At 45.3% G+C, this 12,685-nt stretch overlaps 1 long non-coding RNA gene across 2 annotated transcripts; it reads left to right on the top strand.

Annotated features, from left to right (window-relative positions):
• Nucleotides 1-218: 218 nt before the first annotated feature.
• LOC127481891 (uncharacterized) lies at nt 219-12,354 on the top strand. Of its 2 annotated transcripts, none has more exons than XR_007908359.1 (5): nt 219-380; nt 7,946-8,115; nt 8,766-8,887; nt 10,361-10,700; nt 12,244-12,354. It is a non-coding gene; the product is annotated as an uncharacterized LOC127481891 (long non-coding RNA). The 2 variants fall into 2 exon arrangements; XR_007908360.1 differs by having other exon boundaries at nt 12,190-12,354.
• Nucleotides 12,355-12,685: the final 331 nt, after the last annotated feature.

Raw genomic sequence — 12,685 nt, 5'->3', positions numbered from 1 at the left:
AGTCAGCCGTTCTCTGGGACCAAATCAATCAGAGGTTTACCTTGCAGGGAGTGACTGACAGGTCTGGCCCTCTGGCACTGTAATTTATTTTCCAGGCTCAACTCTTCGCAAGTATCGCATGTCACGCTTTTAAAGATGCATACATATATATATATATAGAACCAGCCAGGTGGTTATATTTAGTGCAACTGTAGGTACAGAAGCACTTCTTTTTTTAGCTTCTGTTGGTGCAAATATAGAGATAGGAGGGAATCAAACAGCCTCTCTTAACCTCTCTCCTGTGCTCCTGCGAAAGCGTCCCTTCCATTTGGCAACGTGCCCAGAGGAGTCTGCAAAGCTGCTATTAAGGAAGGGCTGTGGAAGGAACTGGTCGAGGAATGGTGAGTTTACAAGACGTTCCCAAATTTCAGCCAAAGATGCAAAATACTCTCATTCCACTGTGGAACAAAAATGGGGTACAAAATAGAAGTAACAGTTTCTCCCCCACAAGCTGGAAGGTCAAAACAATTTATTTTGACCTTTTAAAACCTATTTTGACATTTTCAAACCTGTTTTGAGGCTATGCGGATCACAGGAGGTGCACCAGGAAACCCCAAAGGGTGAACACCCCTGAGTTAAACACTAACTTCAAGATCAGTATCCTGTCTTGTATCAGCAATAGTGTGGCCAGCAGGACCAGAGCAGTGATCATCCCCCTGTACGTGACACTGCTGAGGCTGCACCTCAAATCCTGTGTTCTGTTTTGGGCCCTTCACAACAACAAAGACATTGAGGTGCTGGAGAAGAGAAGGACAATGGAGCTGGGGAAATGTCTAGAGAGTAAGTCATATGAGCAGCAGCTGAGGCAGCTGGGGTTGTTTAGCCTGAAGAAAAGGAGGGTCAGGGGGGACCTTATTGCTCTCTACAACTACCTGAAGGGAGGTTGTAGGCAGGTGGGCTTCGGTCTCTTCTCCCAAGTAACAAAGGAGAGTATGAGAAGAAATGGCCTCAAGTTGCTGCAGGGGAGGTTTAGATTGGATATTAGACAAATATCTTCTCTGAAAGGGTTACCAAGCATTGGAACAGGAGTCCCAGAGAGGTGGTGAAGTCACCAGCCCTGGAGCTATCTAAAAGATGTGCAGATGTGGCACTTAGGACATGGTCCAGGGGTGGACTTGAAGAGCTGGGTTAATGGTTGGACTCAATGACCTTAGAGGTCTCGTTCAAGCTAAATGATTCCATTCTGTTCTATTCTATCCTCCAGTTCAGGATCCCCCAAATGCACCTTTCTTAGCAGATTGGTGTGGGTCCAACCACAGGAAGTGCTACAAACTCTGTGAAACCCTCGAGGCTCCCAACCCTTCTTGACCACTTCCATCCTGGTAAACTGGGCAAAGTGGGGAAATTGGGCATCTCCAAAATGTAGGTCCAAGCTCTGGGAGGCAAATGGAGTCTGAGGAGTCTGCTGGAGTCCATTGATGTCCTGGCTATACTCCTGTGGAGCATGTTAAACAACACAAATACACATTTTCCATGGAAAAGATGTTCCAGGCAGCCCTGGTTTCAGACTGTGTATCAGAGAGACCCTTGGCAAGGAGCTGCTGGCTGAAGGAGTGAGTAGCACAGCAGGAGAGGAGAGCACAGCATGCAGGGATCCCTGGGGATGCAGAGTCCCTTGCCAGCTCCCAGCTGTTCCTGACAGCTGCATCCCTTGGCCTGACAGCAACTGCAACCACTGAAAGTCATGAAAAACAGACAAGTTTAACAAATACATGGGCTTTCTGTCAGATCTTAAGATAAACCTCTGCTCTGGCCTGAGCAAGTGTTTGTGTGTCCCAATATATATGATTTTTTCAGGCTGTTTTCAGCTGGTCTGATAAAAGGTGTTACTTCTCCCTGCAGATCTCATTTTGCTTTAACACACAGGGGTACGTACTTCTGCATAGCCTGTTATAAATGCACCATAAAAACAAAGGCTTGCATTTTTGAAATGCCATTGTCCATTTGTATTTCAGCTTTCCCTTTCTTGTCTGTTTGGTATCTACTGGTCTGTCCACATGTGGACACGCTCATTTGTACATGCACAAATCAATTAACACGCACCCTCTCCTGTGCAAATAAGCTTGTCCCTTGGGTAGTTGTATGTCACAGGCCAGTGACACCTCCATAGCTTCTTTTAGGAGCTGGAGGTAAGTTTTTCACATGTTGACCTTGACCCCCTCTCTACACCAAGAAAAAGAAAAAAATCTTTGCTCCTAAAATCTCAGACCTTGTTTTTCACACTTCTCAGAAGGAGAGGAGGATAAAGCACGTGCAGACCTAAGAGTGTATTTTATAACCGTTGAGAAAGTAATAAAATCTTCTGCTTCAAAGCAGAGATACATAATCCATGTGTATCTGCCTGGAGCTGGTCTGAGCAGAGCTCCCACAGGGCTGAGATATGACAGGTGCAAGGTGATGGACGCAGTGTCACAGGCTGTTTGGAAGTGGCAGTGTTCATATCCCGAGTATTGGTAAGCGCTTGGAAGTTATTACATCCCTTGCTCAATGGGTGAGAAAGGTAAGGAGCACTTTCAGTAAGGTCTAAACACATGGGGCAGTGATAAATGCAAATCCCTCAGGCTCTGCACAACAGGGGTAATGGGTCTTCAGCTTCAGCAGAAAGAGAGTTACAGTCTGACTGACCTCGTCCAGGAGCACAGAAGACAAAAAGACAAGAAACTGCAGGAAGCGGTAGCTATGACAGAAAGAGGAAGAGGTGTTTGGGTTCCAGGATCTTAGAGACATGGGACTGCCCTGGCCACAGTCATCATGGGGGAAAGACAGGCCACACTGCCTGACAGCAATTTGGCCAAAAGCATGCTAGTGGCAGACTGCACATTTATCTTGGTTGAAATAACACTTTTTTGGGGGTCCGTTGAAGCCAGTTGAGCATCAGCACTCACCCCAGGTACCTCCAAAACAGAAGTCAGCCCTGGGATGTGCATCTCAGTACCCCTGGGGTGTTAATGTGCCTGCAGGTGAGGACAATTGTAGGGGCAGCTTCTCACTGGGGCTGCAATTGCTAAAGGTACAACCAGCAAACCTGCCAAAGTCATCAGGACCAGGGAGAAATGCCCTTGGGACACAATGAGGCACTGACAGTTCAGGAACTGACAGCCTGGGACTAGCCCTGCCAGGATCCTTCTTTGCAGAGAGGTCTGAATGCCTGTGGTGTGATGGTTAAAGAAAGACATCTTTCCCTTGCCATTTTTCAACCTTGAATGATGTATAATCACCAATATTTGCTGAAGCTGCTTGTTAATGATGTTTACTGAAAGGTATTTCCCTCTGTGTCTACCCAAAAGGCACGATGCTGTCCCACAGTACACAGCACAGCTCTAAACTGCCAGGAAGGTAAAGCAAAAATATCACCTTTTCCAAGGTGTTAAATGACTAGCATGGACTTGCATACTTAGTGTACTCTGTTCCCCTTTCTGCCACAATCAATACTACTCTGATTTCTTTATCATGGATGATGGGGGATGGAGATGAGCGATCCTGTTCATACCTCAGCTTTGGCATTTTGATTCCCAAACAGCCCATTCACTAGTAGCATAAAAATAATGTAAAAACAAATAGATCAAATAAATGTAGCTTGAAGACATCCTCTATTACAACCCTGCTCTGTATTCTATAAGCAAAATATGTACTGCGCATACAAACACCGGGGGAATGGAGGGTTGCAGGTATTAACACTGACATATCAAGAGGTTCCTTCATGAGACCGTATTATCTTTGCAATCACCTACAAGTATTTACGTTTCACGAATGACGTTTTCCAAACATCACCTCCAGCTGTACTGCCTCGTGCTGTTCTCGTGAAGTTCAGGTAGAGAACGAGGCCAAATCAAGGCTTTCAGGGGGTGTTTTTGTGAAAGACCCGGCTCTAGGGGGGAAGCAGTGAGTGTTGGTGACCTTGGGTAGGGGTGATTCTGTGGCAGGGTAGAACTGGAGTGATTCTGATTCCCTGTGCTGCTGGAGGTAAAGCATCATGTTTCTAGAGGACATCAGTCAACGGCCAAGACAGGCAAATCCACAGGAGTAAAAAGGGCGTGCAAATCCCTAGTTGGATTCTTCCTCTAACCTTCCGCAAGGTTAGGTGGGGTTTTCTTCTCATATTTTGACACTGGTTTCTTTGAACAAAGTTTAGCATAGGCAGGCCTTGCAAACTATTTCCTAGGACTCATCAGTGGGGCAGTTGTGGCAAATTTGCCACTCGCAGAGTGTGGCTGAACTCACATGGCATTTTTAGAACTTCACTGGATAAAAGATGTGTTAATGAGGAAGAAAGTTTAAAAGAGTCACCCATTCTGCAAACAGCCTCTCTCTGCAGATATGCTGAGTGAACACAACAGTGCTGGCAGTTCAGAAAGTTTGAAAAACACCATAATCAATTAATGAATTTTTTTCAATATCAACCCACTCCTAAATCCTGACCACTAGTTCAGATAGGGCATTTTATGACTCTAATAAAACAAATTGTGGTGTTAATTGTCCCAGATTCAGTTCAGCAGGTTGCCTGCAAGTACCAGACTGATTCCAGGTCTGCATCATGTCCTGATTCCAGCACAAGTTATCCATTTTACTTACTTAAATTCCCTTTGCAGTTCCAATGAGACGTGCCTCTTCTCTACTTCCTCTCCTAAGTCATTGTGATTACCTCTGCTGATAAAAAGCGCCTGTTTCACTTAGTACAGTTTACAGGGTAAACAAAAAACCACACACACTCTTTTTCAAAAAGTGAAGTATCTTGGAACAAAAGGTGCTAATATCTTAAAAATTATTAACCTATGCCCTTCCTGCTCAAAGCAGAAATCCAAATTTGGAGCAAGGCCAGTTTATATGACACTGTATGAATATGTGGCTTGTATTTTTATAATCTTTCTTTTTTATGTGCCGACGAGCAGAGCAGGAGGTGACTGGGATGTGGGAGACCAGGGCTAAACTTCCACTCTGTCCAAGGGAATATGATCCACTGCTTTGCCTTTTACTAGGAGAGTCTCTTTATCCTCTGCTTTCCAGCTGTCCTGGGCAGTGGGTGCTCCCAGCCAGCTGTTGCTAAACATTCTACTATTTGTTGGCAGTGGGAAAAGAAAACAAGGGAGTACCCATGGGAGGCTGGAGAGACATACAGTATTGTAAATAGATAAATAGGTAAGCAGAGTCCAATCAGAGAAATAAATTAATTTAGCATTCAGCTGTAGGTCCCTCCAAGTACACCCTAACTGCTGCAGTAATTGTGCTGAAGCCAAGGGAGCTTCAGGATTTCTCTCCAACTGCAAAACCTGCTGTGGCACCTCTGAGATCACTTGTCCAGCACTTTATCTCAGCTTCATGACCACTGGTCAGGGAAATATAGCTGCTGCCTGAGGGCAGGTCATGAGAGTTCAGGTCATGCCTCTCTGACCTTCCTCAGTCTTCTTGTGGGATGCTTAGGGCACAGACACTTTTCATAGATACCATGTTGGCAATGGAGTCCCATGTGAACCTGTGCCATTGGTATCCAGCTTCTTCACTATCCCAGAGCAAACTGAGCTGTCCACTGTCCAGCTGTCTGGGCATTACCCAAATCTTGGTGAGTTGCTCCATTGCATTTTGGTGGCTTTTGGAACAGACCCTTCCTGAATTTTGTCTTCAGAGCACCATTGTGAGTTTTGCATTTACAGATGAAACTTAAAGTGGCTGCAAATTAGGACAAATAAAGCTCAGCTTAGAAAGAAGTCCTTGCTACAAAAAAAAAAAAGAGTCTTTGAAGACACCAGTCTGCCATGTAACAGGCTCATCTACAGCCATACCTCCTGTTTTGTGGATTCTCCAAATATCACAGTTCCTCCAAGAGAATAGTAGACCTAAATCCATCATACTTAAGACATACAATTAGATTAACCCTAATCATATAATTGTGCCTCTGTAAGTAAAGTATCTGTAGATGAACTCCTGTCCATTATAGGAACTGTTTCTTCTGGCATCAGTCATTTGTACTTCCACAACAGGTGCTGCTAAGTATTTCTCAACTAAAGAAAGTCAGATGAATGGGTAAAGTTATGTCACAAGGGATACTGTTATATTTAAAAAACTCTGAGGCAAACAAGATCACCTTGTAGTAAGTTAGAGGTGCTTCCCCTTAGCGAGGTGAGAATTTGCACTAGCTCAGGTAAACAGCAGGGATAAGTTATGGCAGAGACGATCTGCAGGCACTACAGGGCCTGATCCAAACCCCTTTCACGCTCTAGGAGGTTCTTTCTTGCCTTCCACAGGCACAGAAGGAACCAAGTGGATGGGAATTACCATTGTGTCAGTCAGTGCCAAGATCTGCCGTGAAAATCTCAAAAAAAAAAAATCTTTTCCAAAAGGCTTGCTACCAAGACAGATAATGAAGAAGATGAAAGCTTACTCATTTTACATTCCTGTGGGTTCCTTCTCTTTACCCACCTCAGACCTGTGAGACCTTCTGATCTGTCTCCTAGGCTGTTGCTTTCCATTTTGACTCTCAGGCTAGCACGAAAAAACTTCTCATGGCAGAGCAGTACAACAGATCTGCTGTTCCCACCATCCTTCTGTCTAAATTGCATCACAACTTCTGAAGCAAGGCCTAGCAGGGTGGATTTTACCCACTGTGGGTAGTTCGTGGAGAACCACTGCATTTAGTCTGCAATTCATATCTCCTTTACACAGCCAGAGTGTGGAAAGGGGTCTGAGCAGAAATTGAAATCAGCCTCCTGGGTGCCACGGCAAACAGGTAAAGTCAGCACACCCCCAGTGACACCCTTGGGATGTAGGCACCTATAGAGAAAATAAATGCCTTAGTCACTTAGAGTCTGTCCACAGTATTTATGGAAAGCTGATCCCTACAAGCGTTTACAGAATTGCATGAATGGGAAAATGTTTGAACGAGATATTGCTGTGCAGGCAGCCACCATGTGGGACCCAGTCAGCCAGCCTCCTGTATCAGGATAATAGTATTTTGTTAGTAGTCTTGTCATCTCCACCTCTGCAAGTGTTCCTCTGCAAGTCTTGCACCTTGGTGAACCACAGGGTCATTTCCAGTCCCTGGCAGTATGCTCCTTGCTGAAGAATGAACAGGGGAATGATTGCATGTGGGAAAATAGTATCCTGAAAGGAGGAACGGGGGGGGGGGAGGGGGGGGGGAAACCCACACCCCTAGCTTTCTCTGGAAGAGCTGGAAAATAGCTGTTTCCTGAGCCCCAGGGTGGGTGCATTAGGGAAAGGAGAGGTCTGAGAGCACTGACTGTGTCGGGCCCACCGAAGATGGAGGGCTGAACTCTGACCTGGCATCTTTGGTAGTGATGCTAATGAAAACACTATGTACTATGGAGCCATGTGTTGAATACAAGCAGAACTGGGCTGGTTCTTTACATCTACCTGGTATATGGGTCACACAAGCGCTTCCTCAAACAAAGATTTGCAGTCAGACTGTGTTCAGGTCAGTTGAAAGCAGATCACAGCTTCCCAAAGGACATCAAAGATAAGATAACAAGCACACACAGAAAAATGCAGTCTGCCTTGAATTCCTCTAGAGGGTCACTGGGGCACTGCAAAGACAGCTCTGGGTTGAATGAGCTGGTTTACCTATTCTCCTTCCAGGAAAATATGGTTTTCTCTCCACAAACCTCAGTAATTAGAAAAGGAGAGATGTGTAGAACAGTCTTGTCTCTGGAGCAAGGGTGCAAACATCAGCTCTGGATTGATTGTTTATGCATGTGATCTGCTGTGCCTGGGGATCACATGGCTTGACCTGCACCACATTGCAACACAGAAACTGAGAGCGGTGCACGGGGTCAGACCAAAGTTTTTGGGTCATCCTGGTAGTGCATTCCCAAAAGCAGCCAAGGGTGAACGGGGAGTAAGAGAAACCTGGCGAGAAGATAATCCATCTCATTGCCACATTCTCGTCTTCTGGCAGACATGAGGCTTGAAGGACTGCCTGAGCTGGAGCTTGCAGCCAAACCTCTGTGCCCTGCAGCACCAGTTAGTCCATCTCCCCAACTCTGGCTGAGTCCTGTCGAAACCTGTTTGTACTGGAGGCCTCCACATTATCTGGTGCCAATGAGTTCCCCGGTTCAATTACGTATGGTATGGAAAAGCATTCTTTTGCGTACATTTTGAATCATTTGCCTGGTAATTTCAAAGGAGCTCCCATTCTGTCCTATCTAATTTTGAGGATGTGTGCCCAGTAGCTAGACCATAGGACTGAATCTCTGAATTAATTCTATTTTCATCTCTGTCATTCTTCTTAAAGAGCAGGTATTATTATTCATTGGGGTGAGTTTCACCTTCAGCCAGCTCAATTAAAATTACCTCAAGCAAATAGTGATCTGGAATTTGGACTGAAATGACATAGTTGAGACTAATGTTCCCTATATACCTGCACAGAACAGGTAAAAACTAAACTAGGCAATAAAGGTAAAAATTCTGTTTTAAATTTCCAATGCCTGCATTGATTTGTGCAACTGAAACTGCTGCCAACATGTTACAAGATAACTTGTCATACGGCAGTAGACCCTATTATAGAGCAGAATGCCCATAATTACAGAAAGATAAGACGAGATCCCACATGCAAAGCAAAAATGTGTAATTTCTAAAAATAGTTATTACCTGAGGACTGACTATCTATCTATCTGTCTATCTATCTATCTATCTATCTATCTATCTATCTGTCTATCCATCTATTGTAATTGTGCTATTTCTATTGATGTGTCTCCATTTCACTTGTCATTTGCCAGTGAAACAGTACAAAAATCTTGAAAAAAATCAGCCAGACGAAAGAGTGCTTAACAACCTGCGTTAGCAGCTGAGAGGGGTTCACAGATATAAAGGTGTTGGTTATATCTCAAGATGAGAAGTGGTAAGTGTCCGCATTAATTATAGTCTTGGGCACATGCTTGTACCGTGCTCACAGCCCAGCGTTAATGGGATTTTCCCCCCCTTCTTTCAGAGGCAAAATCCACAAGGAAAGCCAGGCAGCCTTTCTTCAAGAGGTCGTTTGCATCCAGGACGTGTACAAATCTCTTTACATTTATTTAGAAACTAAGGCAATTAAAACACCCCAGGTCCCTCCTATTAACTCAGAAACATCATTATGAAGATGCTTATGCCACAGCGGCTTACTACGCTCGGTTTACTGGAAAACTGGAAAGCTTCATTTTCAGCCATTTGATCAACAATTTCCCGAGGTTGTTAATGACTTGCAAAAATCTGCCCAACAGTAACAACCTCAGGGAGACCCCGCGTTGTCTCCTCTGAGAACCCCTTTTGTTTTCAGAATGAGAAATTTAATTAGGCAAGGTTTTTTTTGGCAGAGGAGTTCATGCCTTGTGCCCTCAACAAGCAAACCCTGTGTGACTGCCCAGCGCCACCCGGGAGCCTGAGCCTTGGCAGAGCCGAGGACCTACTGGGGCAAAGGAAATTAATCGATTTTAAAGTAGTTCCCACCGCGTTTTCCCCTTGTTGGGCAAGGTAAGCAGCTGAGCTCGTTCCCCTCCTTTCGGAGTTTACCCCTGTGCCACGCACGGGCTCGTTTCACGGGTGGGAGGGGGGCGAGGCGGGGGCAGCAGCCAAGAGGTTCGCTGGGGCTGCTCTGGGGTTGGCCAGGAAAGCCAACACACGCAGCCGGGTGGAATTCCCCCCGGCGGGGCGATGTCTGGGAAGGGCGCACGCAAACAAACCCATCCGGGCAGGCACAGAGATAAGGGACTGCCAGGTGCCATCAGCATTCCCCAGGGCTTTCTCAACTTCCAGCGTCCTAAAAAACCCACGCTCACGAGGCACGCTTAGGAATCCCCAAAGACTCTCCATTAAGTCACTAATTGCTGCTAATTATCGTGAGAATGATTTGTGAGTGCCGGTAATGTGCTTGGTGCTAAGGAGACTGGAGAGCAGTGCCAGTCCCCAGCCGGTGGCACTGGCGACTGATGGATGCAAAGATCACAAGCAGCAGCTTTAGCAGCAGGCAGCATTCCCTCGCTGTGGAGCCGTCGCAGGGGTGCTGAGCAGGATGTGGGCTCCCTGGGGATCACAGAATGGGCACCTCTCAATAGGTGAAGTCAGATGGGGAGAGGGTGTACAGGTCACCCAAGTGTCCCCTCATCCGTGCTGGAAAGGGTTGTGCTCCAGCACTTGGAAAAACTATCTTTTCCACCACGGCCTTGAGGTGTTTTTTTTCAGCAGAAACAGAGGAATGTCATGTTTATCTGAAAAATATTAGCAGTCTCTCCTCCATGTATGGTCTCATCGCAGGAGATCCAAGTGTGCAGACAAGTGTAACATTTCTATGATGATTGTGCCTTTTTTTTTTTTTTTTTTTTTTTTTTTTTTACAGTTGCTACTTCTTCTACATGAAGACCCTTGCTTCATTTTGCTCCAAGTAGAAAACAAGAGTCTCTGCCTGACTGGTTGCACTGCACTCCTCCCTTTCCCTCCTTTGCCAAGATGTGTCTGTAGGCATGCTCCCCAAGTTATTTTAAAGACAGGCTGGCACCAAGGCACTCACAGTCAAAGGAGAGGAAAAAGATGAAGACAGATATTTGCTCTTTGCTGGCAGGGGACAGCAAGCCACTGGAAAAGTGTCCCTTTGGAGGATAAGAGAGACTCTTCCTCTTTGGCTGGCAGAGTAACACACACGGCTCCCAGCTCTCCAAAGGGAAAACAACTGCCTGTAGGTAAGTGCTCCCAGGCTTAGGCACTCCTCAGTCAGCAACTGCCTACCAGTCTCCACCTCCCTAGCTGCTATTCTTTGGAGAGAGATTTTTCTTAAAGCAAGTGTTCCCCTGCTCCTTCTCAGCTAAAAAAATAGGCTAAATCTGTGATGGCATCTCCTACAGAGCCCCTTATTTAGTTTGCTGTCAAAATCATTGCATGTATTTTTTTTTTTTTTGCACGATTTTATTTCACAGCATAAAATTAATAGAGAAGGAGAGTGGAGCTTTAAAAATCAGTTGCAAACAGCATGTTCTGATGTAAATGAACACTCTCCAACAGCATTTGCAAATCTGTAGTGGAGCCTTGTGCATCAGACTGAAAAGGAAAACAAACCAGGGGCCTGGCTACAGAGGGAAGCCTAGGTTTTCCTGTCTTCTTTTTTTCTCTCTTTTACAATTCAAACTGAAAGGGGGGAAACAGGCTAATAACATACAGCTGAAAGCTAAATTAGATATTTAAATTTCAGTCTGTTAAGTTAGGGAAGTGATTGGTGAACCCTCCAGAAAGAATATGCTCAAGGTCCATGGTTCTGAACCCCTCTGTGAGATGCTGGGCTCTGCCCAGTCTCCATCTCCTGTGCAAAACAAGTGCAAGCCAGAGACAGGCATTTCCCACTCAACTTGTGTGGCTGTCAGCACCTGCTTAGCAAAAGAGAAACAGGCCAAGATTGTTTTTAGCCTTACAACATCCCTTTAAAGTTTTAACTCCACAACACATTGATAAATGATGAATGTGCACCTGAACGAAATCCAATACAAAATTCCTTTTAAAAATTACATTGAAGTGAATGCAAAACATATATGGGAGTTGGAAGCTGGGTCTCCAGGCTGCTACCTGTCTGTCAGGGTAGTCCTCTGAGCCATAGAGATTCATCACTCCCTATAGGAAGTCATTCAGAAGGAGAGCTGTGCCTCGCTAGACAACCCCTAATTTTCATATCTGTTATCTGGCCATCATAGCAACAGCTAGAATGAGATTAGGCAGACACATGGATGGATTAGATGGATGCTTTACATTCCTTCTGATGACAAAAAAAGGGCTCTGGGCAGAACACATCACTTGCCCCAAGGGAGGACAGAAAAGGTGACATTTCTGTAATTAGAGAGTAGCTCCACGGAAAAAAAATTAAGTCACCCCCATGAGTAACTCAGCTGGTAGCTTCTCCTTGCCCACTTTGACTCAGTATTTGTGGAAATTTTGCTTTCAATAGCAAAATATTACAAGCCACAAGGCTACAAAGTCAAAATGCTCTGTTTATACATAAAGCTTTTCGATGAAGTGTCTTAATAATTTAAACAGATGCTGTAAAGCAACGTTGAAGTGTCTCCTAAGCTTGCTGTTGAAAGCCCATCAGACCATAGAGAGGACACAAATATTGGGATTGCAGATGACCTAGTGGGGCTTTTCCTACCACTGCCAATGTGGTGGGTTGGCTCTGCCTTTTCGCAGGTGCAATATTCTGTTCATGGGGGAAACAGAGAAGCTTTGCCTTGAATCTTGCAGGACAATTTGTTGCCTGAAAGGATCCACCGAGATGCAACAAGCTCTGTTTAGAAACGGACATATCCAGCCTGGAGCATGGGGAGACAGTAAAGCATCTGTTTGACTTCCTCAGCGGGTTTGCTGTGTGTAAATCATTTATCCCTGCTCCTGCTCCCCTTCCTTGACTCTCACGATTTGTATTTTTGTGTTAAAAAAAGCGACGCCTGCCTTTCTGTTGGCGAGCAGCTTGGGACACATTGCCTGGAGTCTGACCTCAAAGTAGGGTGGGATTTGAATCTGAAATCCACTCGGTTTGATCTCACAAGAACTGCCGCGCTGCACAGCTTGTACATCTTTAGTAAAAGGCAAGCCTTCAAATCCATCCTTTTCAGAGGCCTGTCTCTGTTGTCAGCTGCCATCTTTTGAGAGAAAGATCTAAAATTAGAGAAAAGCTGCCCTCCAC

This window comes from Manacus candei, unplaced genomic scaffold, assembly GCF_025592945.1.
Source record: "Manacus candei isolate 608988 ecotype Guabito, Panama unplaced genomic scaffold, ASM2559294v1 h1tg000083l, whole genome shotgun sequence".
NCBI classification, from domain to species: domain Eukaryota; kingdom Metazoa; phylum Chordata; class Aves; order Passeriformes; family Pipridae; genus Manacus; species Manacus candei.
Note: the sequence above shows the minus strand (reverse complement) of the source record. Positions and strands in the feature narration are given on the sequence as shown.